We start from the raw sequence: 22,679 nt of genomic DNA, 5'->3' as shown, positions 1-22,679 counted from the left end.
TGAAAGCAGCCCTAGACAGAAGCATAAATAAATGGTTGGGAGTCGTGTTCCAGTTTTGTCAGCTTGGCTTCGTCTCTCTTACTTAACATTTTTGAAGGATTTAACTTCAGATGCTACAGAGCAGCAGGCAGGAAAATGAACAACCCACTTAGGGGGGGATGTGACTGGGCTGGACTTTTCCAATTAATCCAACACTGCTCTGTTTTCTTCTTTCTTTACTGCTTTTTTTCTCTTTTTGAAAGCCACACCCTGACACAAATGCTCTGTGGACAGCAGAATCTGCCACTCACAAACGTGGGATTATGAACTGCTCGGGAGAAAAGCTGACAGCACCAAATCTGTCTCTAAAATAACACATCCCAGTCTGGCTGCTCCCTCCTAAGGCAGCTGGATGAGCTCAGTCACGGAGCTCTGCTGGATCTCTCAGGAAGAAGAGCAATTGGAGATAAATGTAGCAGTGATTTTTGGGCTGTTAACTCCTCCTGCCCAGCACCGAACACAAACCTAACCTCTGGAATTAAATATAATTAAATACATGCCAAACTGTGGTAAAATACCCAGTCTGAGACACTGCTGGGCTTTAGCAGAGAACCCAGCAGCCAGGGCTGACCTGGGTGTCACCCACTGCTGTCACCCTGCCCTTAAACCTTCCTAAACCCAGATCCCTCAGAATTTACGGCAAGGAACTTGAATTCCTTATTTTGAAGGAGAAAGTTTCCGTGCTCTGTCAGCAGGGTCCAGTCAGCCTGAAACCTCTGTTTTGGACACGTCTGAGGATGCTCTGACTCGTTCACACTCAGAATTCATGGCTCTAATTCAGGCTGCTTTCGAGACAGCAGCTTCAGGGATTTCATTGCAGTTTCCCAGACTTCTTTCACAAAGAAGTGAAATGAAGTTTTCAAAATTTAAACATAACAAACAACAAAAACCCTCCAAAACTTTAACCAACTGAACAAGAAGTTTTGGCTCAGCCAGCAGAGAGGAGTGGTGAGTATCAGCCTAATTTCTAATTTGCATTTGGCCAATGAACTGCAGACAGACCATCAAGAAACTGAATAAAAGTCAGACTGCAACCCCAATTTCCCTGTCACATGCAACCCCACTGTGCCTGAAGAACGGCATTATTGAAATGTGAATAAAAGAATGTCTCAGGTATCACTATCCAAAAGGGAAATAAGAGAAATGACACCTCCAATTCCCAACAAGCTGAGTTTTAGATGGCGTTTAATTTCTGCTACTCCTCACGGTGGGAATTCTCAGCACGCTGCCTCCCCAGAGGCCAGGAGGAGAGGCGATCCCGTTATCCCGGTGTGTGACACGGGCAGGGGAGGCGATCCCGTTATCCCGGTGTGTGACACAGGCAGGGCCAGGGGATCCCGTTATCCCGGTGTGTGACACAGGCAGGGCCAGGGGAGGCGATCCCGTTATCCCGGTGTGTGACACAGGCAGGGCCAGGGGATCCCGTTATCCCGGTGTGTGACACAGGCAGGGCCAGGGGAGGCGATCCCGTTATCCCGGTGTGTGACACAGGCAGGGCCAGGGGATCCCGTTATCCCGGTGTGTGACACGGCCAGGGGAGGCGATCCCGTTATCCCGGTGTGTGACACGGCCAGGGGAGGCGATCCCGTTATCCCGGTGTGTGACACAGGCAGGGGAGGCGATCCCGTTATCCCGGTGTGTGACACAGGCAGGGGAGGCGATCCCGTTATCCCGGTGTGTGACACAGGCAGGGCCAGGGGATCCCGTTATCCCGGTGTGTGACACGGGCAGGGGAGGCGATCCCGTTATCCCGGTGTGTGACACAGGCAGGGGAGGCGATCCCGTTATCCCGGTGTGTGACACAGGCAGGGGAGGCGATCCCGTTATCCCGGTGTGTGACACGGGCAGGGGAGGCGATCCCGTTATCCCGGTGTGTGACACAGGCAGGGGAGGCGATCCCGTTATCCCGGTGTGTGACACAGGCAGGGCCAGGCGATCCCATTATCCCGGTGTGTGACACGGGCAGGGGAGGCGATCCCGTTACCCGGTGTGTGACACGGGCAGGGGAGGCGGTCTCGTTTCCCGGTTCCGGTTTGTGACACGGGCAGGGCCAGGGGAGGCTCTCCGGGCCAGGCAGAGCACAGGAGCCGGCGGGGCTGGGAGCCCCGGAGACGCTTCCTGCGCCCACCATGAGCTCCGGGAACGGGGAGAAAGGCGGATCCTGACCTCGGAGCTCAGCACATTTCCTGCTCACTTCCCAGAGAACAATAGAGCTAAAGAACATCGGCTTCTCACATCGGCTTCAGCGAGCGGGGGGACACCAAAACAAACCCACTTCACTTGCTCTGCTGACACAGAACACTCCACTCAGGTACGCTGGTTTATGACCTGACTGGTAATGATGCTAATAAAATTTACAAAGTCAAAATCCATCTAAAGATTTATGCTAAATTTCCACAGACCTAATGAAGCAATTAAACACATGGAGTGCAATGCAAATGGAAGAAGGAACTTCGCCAGAATCAAACATCCTGTGTCTCAGAACAGCTGGCTCCTTTCATCAGGAGGAAAAACCCAGGAGTGTGAAGTCTCCACTGCACAGCAAAAATTCCAAACTAAAAAGAAAAATCTTGTACAATTCCCTAAATCAAACAAAGCCCCTCAGACGTAGCTGGGAGCTGCACAACACTTCCCAGCACTGTGTGTCTTCCACACCGAGCTACTGGCAGGAAATATTTGTTTAATAAGACTATTCTTCCCAAATATCCCTTATTACGAAAATAAAATGTTAGCAGTGATTCATTGAGTGATTAACAGAGTAACTTAAACTCTGGGTTTCCCAGGATCCCCCATTTCCTTCTCTAAGACAAAACCGGGGCAGTTCTCTGCCCTGGAGGGGCTCGAAAGGGACCTCAAAATCTCAGCTGGTCCAAGCGTCAGTGGGAAGGGAGCCCAGATGGTGATCTTTACCTTCCTATCTGCGTATTTAAATAAACAAAACCCACATCACCTCTAGGTTAGGAATCTAATTATGAAACGTAATAACAAATTTTTGTAATAAACTACAAAATCTGCATTGATCTTGATCAAAATATTCATACAACAAAATAAATGAACTCCTAAAAGTATTTTAACTTTGTATTTCATCAGTAAACTTGCTGTTGCTGCAGGGAAGGAGTTGATAAAAGTCTGGCATCACTGCCTTCCTGTGCCAGATTTATGGGTTATTATTAGCAGAAGGCTCAGCTATTTATCGTGAGCTCTGTTTCAGTGGCTTTCCAACACAACATGCTCAAAGGTCAGGGGAAAACGCACGGAGCTTTCAGGAATCTCCTGCAGGGCATCCCTCTCCTTGCCTGTGTGGAAGCTGAGCCTGCTCCAGCCCAAGGTGGGGAGAAGAGGAGGTTTGAGAGGTGCTGCAGAGCCCACGAGCTCCTGTGTGCACAGAGAGCTTCTCCAGGCTCAGGAATGCCGTGGGAGGCAGCTGCCTCCCCTCCCCTCCTCTGCCCTCCCCTCCCCTGCCCTCCCCTCCCCTGCCCTCCCCTTCCCTGCCGATGCCATCTGCACACCTGAGGTTCCCCCCAGCAAGAAGCAGCTCTGGGGGTGTTTAATCTCATGGCAGCATCCACTGACAGCAGCATCTCTGCTGGCAAGTGAAATGAAAGATTAACTTGATTACACATGCTATGTAAAACTTATTTCCTGATTAATTAATAGATTAGGCACTTCCAATTCATGTTTAAATGCCTGATAATGATCTCACACTCATATAACAAATCACTGATTTATATACACACAATCTAAACTTCATTTTTCATGTGACAGATTATTTTCTTCCTTTCCTTGCCACATAATTTGCAAACTCCACTGCAAATATAGTTGCTCGTTTCACTTGCTTTTTGGCATCAGATGACTCACCAAGGAATATTTTGGCAAGAATGATCTTTAGCCATCTTCCTTATCAGGCTGACATGACAGAGTAGCACAGAAAACACGCTCTGTTTTGAAAGAATTCCCTGTTAACAAGTTGAAAAATGAAAATGTAGCTATTGTTTTTAGAGAGGGCTTTACAAAAGTGACTGGAAATCCTGCAATCAGTTTTTAAATACCATTGTGAGGGTGGTTTATTTAAATTTACGTTTTTCCTTCTGGCACAACAACACAGGGCCGCCCTGAGAGATGTGATTGTCTGAGTGCAGCTGATTGCAAAATGTGGAGAGCCTCCTCCAAACAACAGAAATATGACAAACACTCCAAGAGCAAAGCAAGGGCCGGGATGTTTTGAAGTGTGGAAGCTCAGGGCACCAACACCCCCAGCCCCTGAGCTCTCCTGAGCAAGGATCCAGCGCTGGGAATTCTCACCCTGCTGGGGCCTCACCAGCCCTGAGCAGGGAACTGGGTCGTGATCTGATAAAGGACACTCCAAATAAAAATAATAGAAAATATCCAGCAAGGCATGTGGTGCCCAGTAATGCTCCTCTGTTGCAGCATGAGCTCAAACTGGGTTTTTTCCTGCTTATCTTCCTATGTTTTTGTACAGATCTTCCACTCACAAGTGTATGTAGTCTATATGTTCCCATTCCACTAATACGCCCATTATATCTTTAGAGAAAAAGCTACTAAAACCCCTCTTTCTACTGAATTTATATCCTTTATTCTTCTAATATACTCTTTTTTCCTGGATGAACAAGTCTAACTCTTTCCTTTGAGCCCCTGCAAAGGCCCAGCTAATAGCAGCTTGTTGGACATCCCTGGACATCCCCGTGGCAGCAGCCTTGGACGAGCTGGCTCGCTGGGTTTGTATAATTCATTAGTCAAAATGCCACACTGCTGCGAAGAGACAACGTTTGTCTGCTTGGTGTTTTCTCTAAGGCAGCTGGGTGGCCTCAAAGCAGTTTTGGGAGGAGACACGAAGAGGAGCTTCTTATTGTCACAGCTCATGCTTGGTGATGAGTGGCCTTGCAGGAATCACCCTCCCGTGTCCTTCTCCACCCTAGAACAGGGCTTGGTTTCTGGCCCCTTTGCTGACCCTCCCAGCGGGGACATCTGAGGTGAACTCTGTGAAAAGACAACAGCAGCAGGCAGGGCAGAGCACTGCCAGCACTGGGGATGAGGCACCAAGTGCACTGTGCAGACATTCCCTGGGTTTTCATCGGGGAAGAAAATGCAAACACCTGCTGCAACTCCGAGTGCAGGATTTCAAAACAAATCCTATAAAGAACTAGGAGTTCAGTGAGACTTTGATATAAAACACAACTGAGAGTGCAGCCCCTAACCAATGCACAGATATCCATCCATATTTAGATCTAGATTTATTTATCTCAGGGCAGCAACGGCCCCTTTGCACTGAGCAGCTCCCACCAGCCCTGGCAGGACGCAGCCTCACAGCTCAAACTACAGAGTCAGTCTTTGCTAATCTTGGCCTAACTCAAAACTCTACTTATCCTTTCCTTTCTAAATCATCCCCAGGACAAGACTAGAATCTCTTTTGAAATGTAAAGGTTCTATAATAAAATTTAGAAAGCACATATGGTACAAATATCAAGCGTGAACATCTCTTCCCATCTCGTACGTTTCAAAGCCTGTGCAAACAGCACTTTTCCCTGGTTTTGATCATGCAGCCAAAATGAGTCATCTGTGAACAATTATGGCTCTGGCAGGGGCCTGACTGTTGGAGAATGAAAGGAAACACTTTATTATTGAAATGATCAGTATGCCAAGCCGAGAGGCGACTGCAGAGAATGTTAAGAGTCCTTTATGCTCCTTCAGCCAGCAAAATTGAAAGCAGAGGATGCAGCACTCCCCTCTCGGACACCTGAGAACACCTGAGTTGAGAATGGGCAATGCAAAGCACAAGAAAGTGGGAGCTGTGGAGATGAGCAAGGGAATATATGGCAGGAAAAGAAACACAACCTTAAAGCAGGAGGCCCGGCTTAAGAAAGTGTTGGTTATTCCTGGCTTAGTTCTCCCAGGGGAGTCGTGAACGTATTAAAGGAACACACAGTCAGAGGCCTCTGTGCTGAAACCCGAAACTATTAAAGGACATTTGTTGGGAGTTCGGGACTGGCTGAGTTTAACAGGCTCTTCTGAAAGGGGATGAATGGAATTCCCCTCGAGGAGAAAAAATAGCAACCAAACAATTTAGCAGGAACACGTTTCTCCCTGTGTGCAGCCCGTTCCAGCAGTGCCACTGCTGTGCCTGGGTTTGCTCCGGCAGGGACTGGGCAGGATCCCTCTGGAACTCCAAGGGTCACTGGGATCGGCGCTGCTCGCTGAGAGCTGGGCAGGGCAGGGAGCTGGGCAGGACTTTGGTTTGATGGACTTGGCAAATGAGACGAGCAGGAGATGATTTTAAAATCGGACTGTGAACAAGCAGTGTAAGAGCAGTAATTCTTGTCCTCTTTTCCACAAGCAGCTTGCAGAGGGAGGGGGAACAATGTGCTGATCACCACCCAGAGCCCACGGACTATTTAAAGACCATGAGGGCTGACAGGATGACAAGGGAGACTCATGTACACAGAACTGCTAATGGAAGGTATAGGGGGGAGATCAGGAAATAATCTAGGAAAAGCACATTTGGCACTCTGAAATCCAGGTTCAGCTCCCAAGAGATGAGATGCTGGAGGAATTTGTGATCAGTACTCTGACAGCAGAACCTCTCAGGTCTGGCATTAGCTGACAAATACCTCTTGCCCTTTCTGAAACCCTGAGTTTTGACAATCTTTGGAACAGATTATCCCACCATCACCACAGTTTGGGCAGTGTGGATCCAAACGAAGTGTCCTGGCAGGCCTGGAGCTCAGGCTGAGCTCGCAGGCTTTGCACCACGTGAGGGTGCAGGCTCACCAGTAAGAGGGGATTGGTGCTGGCCAGGGCTAAAATGTAACTTCTCTGTGATCCCGAGCAGGGCAGGGGATGTTTACAGGCGTGATATTTGTCTTTGCAGGAGTCAGCCTTGGAAAAGGTTAGATTGTGCCTTCTTCAGTCTTACAGAGACCAGGAACCCCACACTTAGCGTGTCAGGGCAAACACAAGAGACTGCAGATTCCTGTTACTGAGGGGATTTTGGAGGGTCCTGTTTAGCTCATTATACAAAGTCACTTTTGCTCCTAACACAACTCATCAGGACAGGGCTACAATTTTCCTCCAGAAAAGACAGCCTGGCAAGCAGGGGCAGACCTGAGGTGATAAAACACTTAGCAGCAATGCTGCAAACAGACATCAGGAACTGGAGTTTCCCAAAATGCTCATTCTTTGCAATTCCAGGAAGTAGCCCATGGTTACCTTCACACAGTAAGTGGAAGGTGTCTTGTTTCAGTCAGGAGCCTGGAATGTCATCCTGGCAACAACTGCAGTGTTCTTTTTGTTTGGGTCATGTCACTCATAAACTTCCTTCCACAACACACTGAGCTGGGTATAAACCCACATAATGCAGGGTATTGTGGAGCTTTTCCCAGCTGTGGCCGGGCTGTGCTTTGCACACATGCACTGTATACCTCTCTGAAATTTGGTTTGACTTTTCTGAGCATTCCTAGGTCACAAACAAGCCCTCAGAGTCCATTGCTGCTTTGACTATTGCAGCAAGATCGTTTCAATTTTAATGAGATCATTTCAATTTAAACCGTATAAAACCAAGACAAAGTCAGTGGTCTCGGAAAAACATTGGTTATATGCACTGAGCACGGAGGAACCCGGGAGAAGGGAGGGAGCTTTTCCAGCTGAAAAGGCCAGAAACGCCAGTGCTGTGTCAGCACGTTAAAGCCTAAGGAAAACGTTTCTGCTCTGGACACAGCGCTGCTGCAAATCCAGCTGCTCACAGGGAATTCCTTCTCGGAAAGTGCCCAAGGTGCGAACTCTGCTGTGGCCAGCGCTGGCTCTGAGGTTCCCTCATTTCAGCCCTGGCTTGGGCTGTCCCCGGGCAGGGCTGTCCCCGGGCAGGGCTGTCCCCGGGCAGAGCTGTCCCTGTCCCGGGCACGGCTGTCCCCGGGCAGGGCTGTCCCCGGCAGGGATCGCGGATGCCGCGGCTCCGCACGGCTCTGCTGCCGCCCGCAGGCGGGAGGGCGCCGGTTCCGCCTGGGATCGCTGCCACATCCCCTCCATGGGGTTACCTCTCCCTCCACAGACCGGGCTTCCTCTTAAAAATACCTTTCTACGGAGCGTAAGAAACATGTTCCCTGCTTTTTTCCCCTGCTCAAATGCTAAAGAGCATTAAAAAATAACATCCCTTTCAGTGAAGTTTGTTATTCTGAGCTTCATTACTTCCAACCTAAAAAATCCTCAACAAACCACAAATCCTTGTGGTTTTAAATAATAATTAAATGAGGAATAGTCCAGGTGAGACCATGACAAGTCAGCTGAGAAGTAAAGTCAGTGGCAATGCAGCAGAGTTAAACATGTGTAGATTTTACTTCTAGTGGCACACTGAGGAACAGTTCCTAACTCGTGGTGCTGGCTCCCGGGTAAGTTTTGTCCAGATTTCACATACAAAGAGGTCAAGTGGGTTTTTTGGACTTGCACTGCATTTTTTATTTTGTCAATTATCTGAGATGCTGATCAGTCTGAGGGTAAATTAGCAAAACTTTTACACCCGTGCTGAATTCCAGGAATATGACTGAAGGAAATGTGAACAGCCCAGGTTTCATTGCTTCCATCTGTAACAGCACTCAGACCTGGGTACGCTCCCAAGCTTTCACCCAAATCACTTCCTGGCCATCACAAAGGTTTTACAGCCCTGCCTGGGAACCTGCCCAGCTTTCCCAACCTGCTTTTTTCCATGTCATACTAAAAAGCATATGTGGATTTAATAATTGCTAATCCAATGACTGCATTACTTTACTGCATACAACTGAGCTGAACGTGCCAGCATCAAACGATTCCAGAGCCCCGGGCAAAGCTGAAGGTCTGGAATACGCCTCTGCTTTCAGAAACACGTGGGACACAGCCAACAACCACTGTGGAACACATCCTGTGCCCAGGGCAGAACTCTGACACGGACTGGGACTCCCAGGTGGGAGCTGAGGGTCACAGAGCTGAGGTACAGTGCCCAGCCAGTCTGAGGCACGGCAGCACTTGGAGCAGGCTTTAGGGAATCCTTTCCCTAGGATAAAGGGATGAGAGAGGCATTGAAGAACAGGAGTCATTGCTGCAGTGCACTCCCAGACCTTGGTTCAGACACAAGAAGAATCCAGGACTTGCTCAGTGATTTGTGACCGTCAGATGAAGCCGCTTCCCCTCGCTCTGAAGCCCACTGTGACAAGCTGGCCATTCCCAGGGAATTTTCCCCTCTCCCACGGAGGAGGCCCCAGGCTGAAGCACACAGAGGATTTTGGGACAGCTGCCTCATCCCAAGCAATGCTGTCACTCTGTGACATTCACTGTCCCCTGTGAAGTGCTCTGACCCACGGGCCCAGCTTTGCTCTCCAAATGCCCAGAGCACCTCAGCCTGTGGAAGGATGACGAAGAACATCCCACCAGGAGCACGGGGGAGGAAGTGGAGGGAGCTCCTGGCTATCTGCCAAGCCTCGCCACTCTGCTTTTTCATTTTTAGTTTCTGCTCTTTGCTGGAAAGTTTCTACTTATGCTTCGGTTTCCATGGCAACTGCATTTCTTGCCTTTCTTCTCCAGCATTAAATTTTTTATTTGGTTTCCCTTCTTCCTGAGACATGACTCTCTTTTCCTTTTGTAAAAAGGAATTAAATGTTGTCTTCTCTTTGGTTGTTGATATTTTTAAAGGAGGTAGGAGACACTTCCACTCAGCCGCAGAATCCGTCTAGAACAGCGGCAGAGATTTAATCTCCCAGGGAACAATGTCAGGGGATTCCCTTGCAGAAAAGCCATTTACTGTAATTATCTTAACAAGGTTACGACATGTAAGAATTCCAGGTACTGTGGAACACAACATTTTTTAAAAATTGGCTGCTCATTTTATGAGACCTGACCCGGCCATTTTTTCCTCTACAACTAAACCTTTTAATTTCTTTTTAAAGCATTACTTGTGGCTCTTGAGCAGTTTCAGGAGAACACTTTAATAGAAATGTGCTCTTCAGTTCCAGACTGCAGCAGAATTCAAACTTTTCACTGACACTGTTCTCACCTGGCTGGGAGGGAGGCGTTGGGGTGAAGCTGAAGGACCTTTCCTTCCCCTGCCAGGGTCAATCACCCACAGCAGTGCCCTGCACACCCTCACACAAAGCACACACAGACAAAACCCTCACAACTCACGGAGATTAAGCTAATTAATTTGTCTTGCCCTTGTCGTGTTGGGACCGAATTAATCTGACAACCTGAATTCATTTGAGGAAAAAATTTATCAGAATAGCAAGCCTGGATTTGATCAACCAATTTGGTTTTTCCAAGCTTTAGCTTCATCGTAAACACAATTTATATGCTGCAAAGCCCTGAAATAATACATGTTTTCATGCCAGTTCACTATGAAAGATTCTCTCCACATCTGAATTCTCCAGCACATTCAGGCCATAAACTGACCCTCCTGTACAGTTGTAGATTACAAGGTTTCCAGTCTTTATCTCTGCCTGGTGGGATTTCACAGTAAATTCTTTCAGGGCTGAATAATTAAAAGAAGCAAAACCACAGCATTTGGCTCACAAGGCAACACAAACAAATCTGTCCATGGGTGCTATCTTGTTTGCAGCACATGTGCACAGATTTACATGTAGGATTGAGGCTTAGTGCTCTGTTTGTTTAGATTTTTCATTATTCTGTACCCCAAGCATAAGGTAAATTGTATAAAGACTGAACTTGGAACAACTTTAAGACTGAGCTGATCGTCCTAAATTATTTTATTAACCCAATTTTGTGGTTTTTAAAGATTGTTACTTCTCAGCAGAAATAAGGGAAATGAGCCAGAAGTGAGAAGCCCAGTCTACCATACTTGGTCCATGACTCTCTCCTGCTCTTGAATTCCCTCCTCCAAGGAATATCTAGGTCAGGAATTCACTTAGGATCTTACAGAAATCTGGCAATGTTCAGTGTGTTTGCCAGCCAAGCTATTTGAATTGTCAGATATTAAATATAAGTGCTGGGACCTGTACTGTAAAATCCCATTACAACATACACTTTGCATGAACTCCCCACGGATTGACTCCACTGCAGGCCAGGTCCCCCACTTCGAGTGAGGGTCGGGAGGAAAGTTTCAGACATCTGAGCACGGCCTCCCTGCTTTCTTCCCTCGGAGCTCCCAGGATTAGGGACTCAAAGAGCTGCTTTAGGCGTAGTCCCCTAAATCGCAGCCATAATGCGGCTTTTATGTGGCCACGGACAGGCTTCATGTCTGCACTGTTTCAATTCCCAGAGTGGGGATTGATTCAGGCAGACAGCAGCTTACTCAGCTCTCTCAGCTGCTGTGCTGAGGCGAGAACATCCAGCAGCCCCTTGCTCATCCTCGCTTGATTTAATGATTTGCTGGCCAGACTACAGAGAGCGGCTCAGGAACTCCTACCCAGCGTGCCATGATTTGTGGGTTGCTGTTGCTCATCTGTAATTGCAACGAGAAATGCTCATCAATCACTCCAGCTCTCCAGCACAACGCTGGGAGATACAGCAAGGGAGAGCTTTTAACCTGGCCTATCTTTTGGAAAACATTCTAATCCTGCAAATAAAGATCTGGACGCTATCCCAGTGCCAGGATGAGGGCAGCTCCTTTCTGATCCCAAGGGGCACAACCATCCCTCAGAGAAAAGAACCAATATTCCTCCCCTGGGAGCAGGGAGAAGGCTGGGAATAAAATCTGCTAATCTTCGTTGCCGCACTCATTAACACCAAACTCTCAAGTCACAGCATCAAAACATTTTTCCCCAGCTCTCTTGGAACCCCTTTAGGCACTGGAAGGGGCTCTAAGATCCCCTTGCAGCCTTTTCTGCAGGCTGAAGAGCCCCAGCCCTGTCAGCCTCTCCCCAGAGCAGAGGTTCATCCTTCACCATCGTCCAGAACTGCACTGTCCAGTCTGACACCAGTGCCCTTCTCACATTCTCTGTGCCTGAGCTATCTGAGCCCCACTGCAAACATTTCCTCTCCTCTGTGAAGCTGAAAATCATCATCACTTAATGCCCAGTGGGACAAGAGAATCCCTGCAGGTAAACCCAAGACTGAATGGGGATTCCTGGGAAGCTGCACTCCAGATCTCTGCAATCCTTATCACCCTTGGTATTGCTCAGCCAGATTTGGAAACTTTTTCTAACAGCCCTGTGAGCAACACACCTTCCCAATAATGGCCAGATTCGAACCGCTCGCAGTAATTTCCTGCAGTCTAATAGAACACAATCTTAACACGATTTATTGAGACAATTAAAATTCAGAAAACAAGCTTCTCCGTGCTCCATAAAGCACAGCAAATTTATTTGCTGCAGTCAGTAAAACTCTGCTGCCTAAAGCTGTGCAGTAACTCAGCAGGGCCTGGCCAGGGGCTGCGGGACCCTCAAAGCTGGGCTGGGATAATCAATTAGAGCTGGGTCTGCACCGGGGCTGCTGCAGGGACCCCGCAGCTCCCACACCTGGAGAAGCAGGAAAAAAAGTGAGGAAAGAAAAGCTCTGGAGGGTCTGTGGTTGGCCTGTGCTCAGCTGCCTTGTCTGTCAGTCCTACCAATAATTGTGACCAGTTTTGAGGTTGTAAATTTATAGTATCCAGTATTTCAAGTTCTCTTAACCAAAGACAAAACAGAACAGATTTTTCATCCACCAAAAAATAATAAAAAAAACCCCTCTCTAGTTTGGAATTACTGGAATCATTACAAATGTGTAAGAAGTTTGCAAGCATTTGGATACTCCACACTCAAGCTCCAATACATCCATTTATGCAATGAAATCACTTAATTTGAAACAGATCACCAAAAAGACAGCTTGCATTTAGCCTGCCTACAAGAAGAGATGTCACACTAGACATTTTCCCAGTTACTTATAAAATAATCTGTTCTTTAAAGTTATCTGGTTTGAGAGATAATTATTAAGTGAATTTAGAATATGATTGCTCTGAACAATGATGAACTTGTATTATACCCTGAGTAAGCACTACAGGCAGGTGATAAATTGCAAAAGTAATGCTACATCAGTTTAACTTCCTGCCGAGTCACCCTGAACTGCTCCAGCCTTGCACAAAATAGCCCCTGCTTTCATTACTAATAAAACATAGAATTAATTACTCAAAATAAAAGAGGGCTTGAAAATGTGCCCAGACACTGAACCATGCTGGCTCTTGCATTCTTTTTCCTTTTCTTTTTTCTCCTATAAAGGAACCTCAACCCATTGCTAGTTATTTCTTCAAAGCCAGCTGCACCACACGAGGTTTTGTTCCAGGACTCTTCCATTCCCAGTGGATGCTCAGGACCTGCACACACAGCAGACTCTGCAGTCACCACACTCCTCTCAAAATCCTTGAACTGATGGCTGACTGCACCACAATTTTCATTTCTCTGACTGGATTATGATTAAAAAATAGCTCAGTTTTGGAAATTCACTCAAGCAGTGGAAATATTTTAAACCAGGATCCAAATCTTTCAAATGTCTAGTGCTGGACTGGAATTCTCCAGGGACTTCCAGGCAATTTTGCTCCAGCTTGAACAAGAAGAACCCCTAGCTTGTTATTATTAACAGCTGGGAATCTTTATTTCCCAACTCTCCTGTAAGCTTCTCCCAGAATCTCATCACTATGGAACATGCAAGTTTAGAGCTGTGCCTGTTTTCATCTCAGCAGTTCTCCAGGAATTTGCCTGAAGATAAAACATCACCCAAACTTTCCAGGAGATTTTTGCTCCTGTCCCCTTTGTGTCACCCCCCACATGCTGACACGGGGCTCTGGCAGTGGGTGACCTGCATCCTCCTCCCTCAAGGTGACCTTGTCACCAGCAGGACCAGGAAAAAGCCATAAAACTGCAGAGAAACACCAACACAAGGTTCCCACCGATTCCTAACCAGAGCATTTAAACGCTCACCCGTCCAGCCCTTCTGGCAGCACTGTGTTCATGGAGGAAGAGAACGTGGGAGAAAGAGTCCAACTGGCACAAGGAGCCTGAGCAGCCACGCAGCAGCAAAAGGAGCCCAGCACAGGCTCTGCAGGGCTCACTCTGGCCCAGCACGGGCTCTGCAGGGCTCACTCTGCAGCCCAGCACGGGCTCTGCAGGGCTCACTCTGGCCCAGCACGGGCTCTGCAGGGCTCATTTCACAGCCCAGCACGGGCTCTGCAGGGCTCACTCTGGCCCAGCACGGGCTCTGCAGGGCTCACTCTGGCCCAGCACGGGCTCTGCAGGGCTCATTTCATAGCCCAGCACGGGCTCTGCAGGGCTCATTTCACAGCCCAGCACGGGCTCTGCAGGGCTCATTTCATAGCCCAGCACGGGCTCTGCAGGGCTCACTCTGGCCCAGCACGGGCTCTGCAGGGCTCACTCTGGCCCAGCACGGGCTCTGCAGGGCTCATTTCATAGCCCAGCACGGGCTCTGCAGGGCTCATTTCACAGCCCAGCACGGGCTCTGCAGGGCTCATTTCACAGCCCAGCACGGGCTCTGCAGGGCTCATTTCACAGCCCAGCACGGGCTCTGCAGGGCTCACTCTGCAGCCCAGCACGGGCTCTGCAGGGCTCACTCTGGCCCAGCACGGGCTCTGCAGGGCTCACTCTGGCCCAGCACAGGCTCTGCAGGGCTCACTCTGGCCCAGCACAGGCTCTGCAGGGCTCAGTTTGTAGCCCAGCAGGGCTCACTCTGTAGCCCAGCACAAGGCTGAGCACAGCCTGGGCCTTGCTGTCTGTCACAAAGTCCCTGCTCAGCCCTGGGCACCTCCTCTCCCCGGGCTGACCCTGAGTTCTGGCTTTGCCTGCAGACACAAAACTCCTCCTCCCTTTCCAGGGCACTCAGCTGGGGACAGACCCTCTGAAGGTGAGGCCCTGGAGGTTTTCTGATTGTCACAGACAGCGTGGAAGGTGATCCATGAACCTCCCGGGCTTCCCCTGCAACACCTCCTGATGTAAGAACATCTCTGGAAAAGTCACTTTCACAGTCCTCTGAAGCAAAGAGTGACACATAACGAAGGCAGGATTTAGAGCGTGGGCTGAGTCTGATGTGAGAAGATTCTGACTGCAGAGGTAAAGTCTTGGCTAAATTTTATAATGATGGAGTTAATTTTGTTGCTAAGAAAAGCAAAGGCATGATGAGGACTGGCTCCAGAGATTACACAGTGTGTGGTCTCTGCACTTGAACAGCTCTGCACAGCACTCACTCATGTTACATCAATTACTTTAACAAAGTTAGATTCAGAATAATATTTATAAAGCTGAGATCCACAGACTTTTTTGCAATCACCTGGGTACAATCACCTTATTCACAAAACTGCCTATAAATTATGCTAATCAGTGAAACACTCAGAAGATGAAGAGAGGTTTCTTGTGTAATTTTAAATGGATTCCTCTAAAGAAAAAAAATAGGGAATATATAAAATTACAGAGTTTCAGTGCACATTTCTATTTGAATCCTAACTGTCAGTAATATAAAGGTTAAAGCACTATGATCAGGAAATTTAAAATATATCATTTTTATTGTGGGATCCCTTCTATGTCTCCACAATGATTAAATATAATACTGGAAGGTTTTGGTGGACACAGATGTCATTTTAAACACCAATCCTGACCACTCCAGTGAAGCCTAAATGAAATGGTAATTTTGCTCTCCAGACAGTCCTCCTATCTCTGACTCAATCCCTCTGCTGATTTTTATCATTATCTTAGAAATAAACCTTTTCCTTTGTGGTTTTCATAACATAACAAATTAAACCACAGTGAGATAGAGTTTTCTCTTCATGTGCTTTGTGTGTGGGGGGTAATTAAAAAAATATTTAACTTTAGGCTGCCTCTAACGTATATTTCAATGAATGGCAAATTCCTGTGCATTACTGAGGTGAGGCTGCACCTGCTGAGCAGTTGGTTCTCCCTGGAGGTAAGCAGCAGTGGAATGACCTTTGGGAGTGAGTGGTTCCTCCTGCAAGGCCTGGGCTGTCAGACAGAGGCGCTGGCACTCCAAGGGAGGCTCCTGCCCGGGGTCAGGGGTGTCCCCTGGCCATGGGAGCTGGCAGGGCTCTGACTGCAGGGCTGCATTTCCACCTGCCCAACAGCACGGGACCTCCTCTGGCTCCTGAGCAGCCAGGGAAGGTGGGGAACACAGCCTGGGAGGTCACTGCAAAGTGATTCCCATCTTTCAGCTCAGGCACAGAAAGGTAACTCTGCACATGTTTTTAAACAAATCCCAGGGTTTGAGGTGAAGTACAGGAAATCCCATATTAGCTGTGACATCTGGCAGCCCTTCCTTAGGGCTGGATGCTGAGGAGTGAGGAGGATAAATGGCTCCCTAAAGCCAGCACTGGGCTGTGGGCATGGGCTGCCCCCTTAGCTGGGCACTGCTCTTCTCCAGCTGCCTCTGCCTTTCCTGGGATCAATGGGAAGTATCCCACGCCTGTATCCATCCCAGGCCTGTATCCATCCCAGGCCTGTATCCATCCCAGGCCTGTATCCATCCCAGGCCTGTATCCATCTCACGCCTGTATCCCTGCTGCCTGCCTGGTCCCCAGAGCACAGCTTCTCCACACTTTTTGCCCAGGTTTCTCTTTATTCAAGCCAGATTTTTCCCCTTTCCCTGCTCTGCTCTCCTGTTACTGCTCACAGCTCGTCACCAGGTACACACAGAGGTGACTCTTCACCTCTGTTTGATGATGTCTCAAGTTCAGGTTCCATGGAATTAAAATCCTCAAACAGAGATTACAACTTACAGAAGTTAGAACTTGAAGTGTCCAGACTTTTGTAGGACTCAAACCCTTTGCAGCCCACTCCTGATCCCTGCACCACAGCTCTAAGGGCTCTAAACCATTAAGCAATGTCCTTGTGTGTGGATTCTTCCTCAATTCCAAGAGGTTTTTTGCAGACACATTAAACAGTGCTGCTACTTGGGACACAAAATCCATTAAGAGGAGTGATGTGCTAAAATTAACTATGTATTTGTTTTCTCTTCAGTTTCTATAGAACACGACGAGAGATGCAGATGGTTAACAGCACTGAGATTATAGTGATAGCTGTAAAATTTGATGACTGTTATCAAAAGCATCGTATGGCTTATGAGAGCAAATAGCAATTAAAAAAAAAAAAAAAGATTTCCAAGCTTATCCTGGACAGGGAACAGGAATAGCAAAGGGGATTAAAGCTAGTTTCATGCTAAAGGATTTATTAAAATAAGAAGATCACTACTTCAAACCTTGACAGACACAGGTTATGTGAAGCAGTTGGGATGAAATAGAGGTGCTGTGTACAAGCCTGAATCACTGAAATCACTGACAGAGGGAGATTTAAATCTGGGGTGGGAATTTTACTGCTCAGGAAAGCAAGGCAGGGATCAGCTGTACTGATGTGAGACAAGGGCCAAGCAATTGCTCCAGGATCTCTGACTGGCACTCCAGACAGAGCACTCTTTCTCCGTGGCTAGAAAAACGCTGTACTGCACCTTGTCACAGGCAGATGCCTGACAAAATAAGCTGAATCACTCACTTCCTCCACTTTCAACCAGAACAAGACTTTGTTCCACCTCTCTGGATGAAATATTAATCTAGCCTGTAAGAGAACGATACCCACAGCCTTCCATCAGAGACCTCTCTGTTCAGACTCCTCTGTGCAGAATTACCTTTGCTCTTTCCCCAGCTGGAAAAGCTCTTGTATTCCTGTTTCCCCCTCCCTCTTCTGAGCTGCCATGACTGGAACTCCAGACTTTCCAAAGCTACAATGATTTATTGAAACCAGTTCTACTTAGTGAGAGCTCTGGCAAGCAGAAGCTGTGCTAATGCACCCAGCAATCCACAGAGCAAGATAAAATCTCCCGAGAACGTTTTCAAGTGGTAAAAGAAGAACCAGCAAGGGAAGGGTTGGAAGTTTTCAATGTTCCCTGAAACATGGAAGATGAGGATCAGAGAAATGAGTGTCTTTTCTCTTAAGGTGCATATCTGCCCATCCAGTGGAGGAAAATCAGGAACTGACTCATTAGAAATCAAGACAGACAAAAGGACAAGACACACTGTTCCTTGGCTTGGCCTCCAGAGAACACATCCAAAGTATCTGTAAGAAACAGACCCTTAACCCTTAAACATTACAGCGCTTTCAAAATATCCATATTACATCTGCTTGGATGCAAGCTTTTTACAGTAGGAAAAAGTCTCTTACAATCCATTGGGGAATATGGTTCTCTGTGTTGGTTTTTAATTTATATTTAATCTCTATCCAACACCAAAATATGTACATATATAATTAGCTTAAAATATTCTAGAACATTTCTTGATGTAGGATGCATTTGCAAGGAAGATGATAGTAAGCACCAGAACTGAACTGATTTACTGACAAAGCACCAATATTTTCAAAACAGAGCTTAAAAAAATTCACCAAGTTGGTCTTAGATGGCTCAAATGCCTGAGATCAAGAAGTCAGGCAGCACTTTCCAAAGGCACATAAAAACCCCAGCAATCTCAAAAGGCCTTTTGGACCTTTTTGACCAAAAATACTAAAATAAGACACCAATTGTCAAATCTTGACTTTACTCCAGAGGTTCAGTTCTTCCACACTGTCCTTCAGCCATTTAATTTCAGCTCTGTTACACAGGGGCTGCAGAAGGCAGTTTAGTACAAGACTCATCCCAACCCACATCATTCTTTGCCTTCAGTTCTCTGATCCTGAATTAAAAATTACAATCTCAGAACAAGCGAGTAGGAAATGAAGGTTTGAGGATTCAAAAGCTCCTCACGAAATTGCCATGAAGCTCTGGCTACATTTTTCAAGCCTTATTGGAGTCCCTGCTCCAGTTGCTCCCTACTGTTCCCAGTGTGACACTGTGGCTCAGGGAGGTAAGGACAGGCCACCCCAGGGCAGCTTGCTGGCAGAGCTTCCTGTGACAAAAGGGAAGACGTGGGCTGAAATTCCTTGAGAGAAAGAAGGACTTCCAAAACTTCAATGAGGGAATTCTAAATCAGCCCTCCCTTTGCTGATTTTCACTTCCACAGCTGCTCTGCAAAGTGGTTTCACATAGTCTGAGCCATGAACCAGGAGTTCTCTGTCTCCTGTGCTTGCCACTGGATTGTCCCAGTTTTTCTGAAGTCCTTCTCTCCCCATCAATGCTTCTCTTCTGTTAAAACACTGATTTCTGTGCTTCATCTGACCTACATGGAGGCAAAACACCGATCTTTTATCTTGATTTTCTTATCTTGATTTTTAAAATGTTGATAGTCTACTGGCACCAGGAGCGATGACATCATAACAGGAGGCGGCATCTATTCCAAGGAGCTCAGAGCCAGCAAAAATACTCCCAAGATCACAAAAATAGTTCCTATTACATTTTACTCCTTGGCAAAGGACTATTAGATTATATAAAAGGCAAGGCTAGCGCAGAAACAGGCAGGGAACTTCATGGTAATGGTAGAGCCTCCTCACCCTAGGTCATGTCTGCAAACTGGGAACCTCAATTCTAGGTAGGTCAGACTTCTCTTCAGCTGAAGTTCACCAGAAATGTCCTGATTTAGACTCCAGGCACTGAGGATGGCAGAAGGAGCCACATTCTTTGTGAATTAAGTGAGACTGAACTCCCAGAGAAGTCTGGCAACCAAGTCAGACAAGAGAGTTGTGGTGGAGGAGAAGAGGAAAGGAATCCGTGTGGATTTCTGAAATTAGGCTGTAAATATACAATGATGTTGCATTGCCAGAGTTGCCATTTTAGCAAAATAAAGTACTTTCTTGTAGTGAAAATGAGAATTCTTCATCTTCAAGGAAACAAAAATCCGGGTCTGCTGAAAAACCTGTGCTGAGATATTCCAGACTCCAAAAGACATGCCAGGTGGATTGTGCTCTCCACAGCAAAATGACAAATGTCCTCCAGCAATTTATAATTGGGAAGAAGAGCAAAGAAAGGGAAATGGGCAATGAGGAAGACTGTGGAGCAAGAAGAATGACAAAGGACTAATGGGGAACACAGGAGATCCTGTGCCACTGCAATACCATGAGAAAAACTCCCCGTGTGTGACCCTGGACAAGGCACTCCTAACCCAGCTGCCCTTCAGAAGAAGAGGATAAAAGCAGCACATTTAAGCTGGCATGAAGTTATCTGGATTAGAGAGGGGAAAACACTGGAGCATTGCAGTGCTGATGATCAGAGCAGCACATCAGCCCCACACTGGCAAACAAAAATGGTTTGCAGCTACACAGGATCCTGTTAAAAGGAAATATTGACCAGTGCTAAGTTGTGGAGGGGTTTTGGAGGGATCCAGCAGGAACCCTCTGCAGAAGGATTATAACGAGGAAAATCTACCCTTGCAAAAATACCCATCACAGTCAGACCAGTGAACCAAGGAACTGCTGTTGGATGAAGTATGAAAAGCAAAAAATAAACACGCTTTTCCAACCAGCTGGTGTTTGATCTGAGCATGCATATGGACATCCCACGGAACTACAGAGCTCTGATTCCACATCCCATATTCTGTTGGTCACCCCTGCCAGGGGCTGAGAAACCTTCTGCAGCCAGGGCTGGAATGGAAGACATCCTCTGGAGTTCAGAGGTCAGGATTCATTCCTTACTGTAACCATCATGTCTGGCCCAATGACAGACTGGCAAATCTACAACTGACAATATAATTCCGGCAAAAAATACCTAAGTGAGCATTTTTTACTGTTGTTGTTATTATTATTATCATCAATGAGTGAGACACAGCTTTTCTGTCCCCAAAATGTGATATTACTGGAAAACCCCACCTGGACTGGTGCATGTAGGACCTTTCAAAGGTTTTTTGGGCATCCAGAAAATGGGTGGCACTCGTGGTACTGTGAGACCTCACCCCACGTGTCCCATGTGCCCAGCAAGGACGGTGCCCTCCAGCCAGTGGAGTGTCCTGGTGCTGCAGCTCAGAGTGATCCAGGCACTCCTTCATGGAATATCCTGGCTTGGAAGGGACCATAACGACCATCAAAGCCCAACTCCTAATTCCTTCTGTGACTTGCCACAATCTTCCTGATACTTTGCTTCAGCGAAGTAAGTTTTTTCCTCATTAAAGGAGTTGCTTTTGATGATCTGGCAGTGGGCCAGGGAAATGACTAAGTGAAAAGATGCCTCACTGTCGGTGCAACAGCTCCTTGCTGTACTCCAGAACATTTGCTCCACAGGCCTGGGTGTAAGGAAGCACAGCAGGAGCACGACCTCCTCTTGTTTATGTGAAGTTGACTGAATATGAAAAGTTTAGGTCAGATCAAGCATCAGTTACATAAATCTAGAGCTCCCTTAATTACAGGTACTGAACATTTGCCTTGCAGTACCTACCAGAACATACAATTCACACACTTGATGCACAGTTACCATTAACATACTAACACAAAAGAAGCTAAAAATCAGGTATTTGTCAAAAATAAATGACAATGAGTCTTCAGCAAAGTCTTAGAACTATTTTTCCCCCTTGAAGAGACCACAGTAAAATGAATAATCTGGCTCAGTGGAAGGAGGGACAGGACTTTACAAACCATTAATATTTCTTGCCCTCCCTTTGCTAACTCTGCCTTCTGTAGATAGAAGAGTCTGACTGGAATGCAACCTGCAGAAGAAAATGATACCCATATTTTAGAAGTCACATGCAAGAGTTCAGGATGCACTAAGAGGGGGAGAGTGGTGGCCCCAGGCTGTGGTGTCAGGCCTGCTGTCCTGAGGTGGAGGAATGGCCCCGTTCTCTCTGCAGGCATCAGTGGGCAGGATTTAACAGGCTCACAAACTACATCTTGTCCTCTGCAAGCAGAAATACAGACTGCTGAAAACTAACTGTGCTTGGTCTGAGAAAACAGAAAAAGAGATTCCATAAGCAGGAAAATGAGAGCTGAGAGTTCTCTGCATAAAAATACAAACCCAAAAAAGAGCTGCTGTTCTGAATTACAATTAGGCTCACACTGCAGAAAGTTTGGGTTAAGACCTATTGTAAAACAATTTCTACACAAAAGAGAAAGAGACAATCATTGTTCCAAGTCTGCTCATTAAAGAAATTCGGAGACAAACCCCAGTCTTTGATCCCAGGCATTGCTAGAAGGCAACTGTACATTGCAAATGAGACACATTCATTCGTAACAAAACAAACCCCCCCTGCAAGTAAAAAGTCAGTCCCGAAATTCCAAAGTCTTTCCCTGCTTACCTTTTTACGAGCAGGTCAAATTTTTGGAAGGAGTTTCTCAAAGCAACTCAGACATTCCACGTTAACTCTTGTGCTGCAACAAACAGCTGCAAAACTCCCTGATTTATTTCCCGGCTTGGTCTGCATGCTGAACCCCAGAAGAAATCCCACACAGGGAAAAAAATAAAGGAAAAACACCCCCAAAACCCACAGAAGAAGCGACTCAGCCCTCAGGCAAAGCACAAAAAAAGTTCCGCAGGGAAACAGAGAGGAAATCCAGTGACAATTGTAAGTTTGGACAGGACGGAGGGACGGCAGGCGTGCTCCCCTCGCCGGGAGTCCGGGCTAAAGGTGCCTCTCCAGCAGGATCCACGGAGGCTCCCGGCTCCTCGGAGCAGATGGTATTCACACATTATTCCCCAACAGCAGCATTCCCCAGTCCAATCAGGAGGCAGCACTCAAAAGCCAAGTGCTTCCCAGACTCTGTTACAGTTTTCAATAGCTATAGCACAAGATGAATGACTCAGAAAATGAATAAGCAGGG

General features: G+C 47.1%; 1 protein-coding gene across 1 annotated transcript in view; it reads right to left on the bottom strand.

Annotated features, from left to right (window-relative positions):
• The window catches only part of DAB2IP (DAB2 interacting protein), a 154,827-nt gene extending 132,531 nt beyond the window's left edge, over positions 1-22,296 (bottom strand). The window contains exon 1 of the mRNA XM_063409533.1: positions 22,157-22,296. The gene's annotated coding sequence lies outside the window, so the exon portion shown is untranslated. The remainder of the gene's footprint in view (positions 1-22,156) is intronic.
• Between the last annotated feature and the right edge of the window lie 383 nt (positions 22,297-22,679).

The sequence above is a fragment of the Prinia subflava genome, chromosome 12 (assembly GCF_021018805.1).
Source record: "Prinia subflava isolate CZ2003 ecotype Zambia chromosome 12, Cam_Psub_1.2, whole genome shotgun sequence".
Classification (NCBI taxonomy): domain Eukaryota; kingdom Metazoa; phylum Chordata; class Aves; order Passeriformes; family Cisticolidae; genus Prinia; species Prinia subflava.
This window is presented reverse-complemented; position numbering and strand designations above follow the sequence as displayed.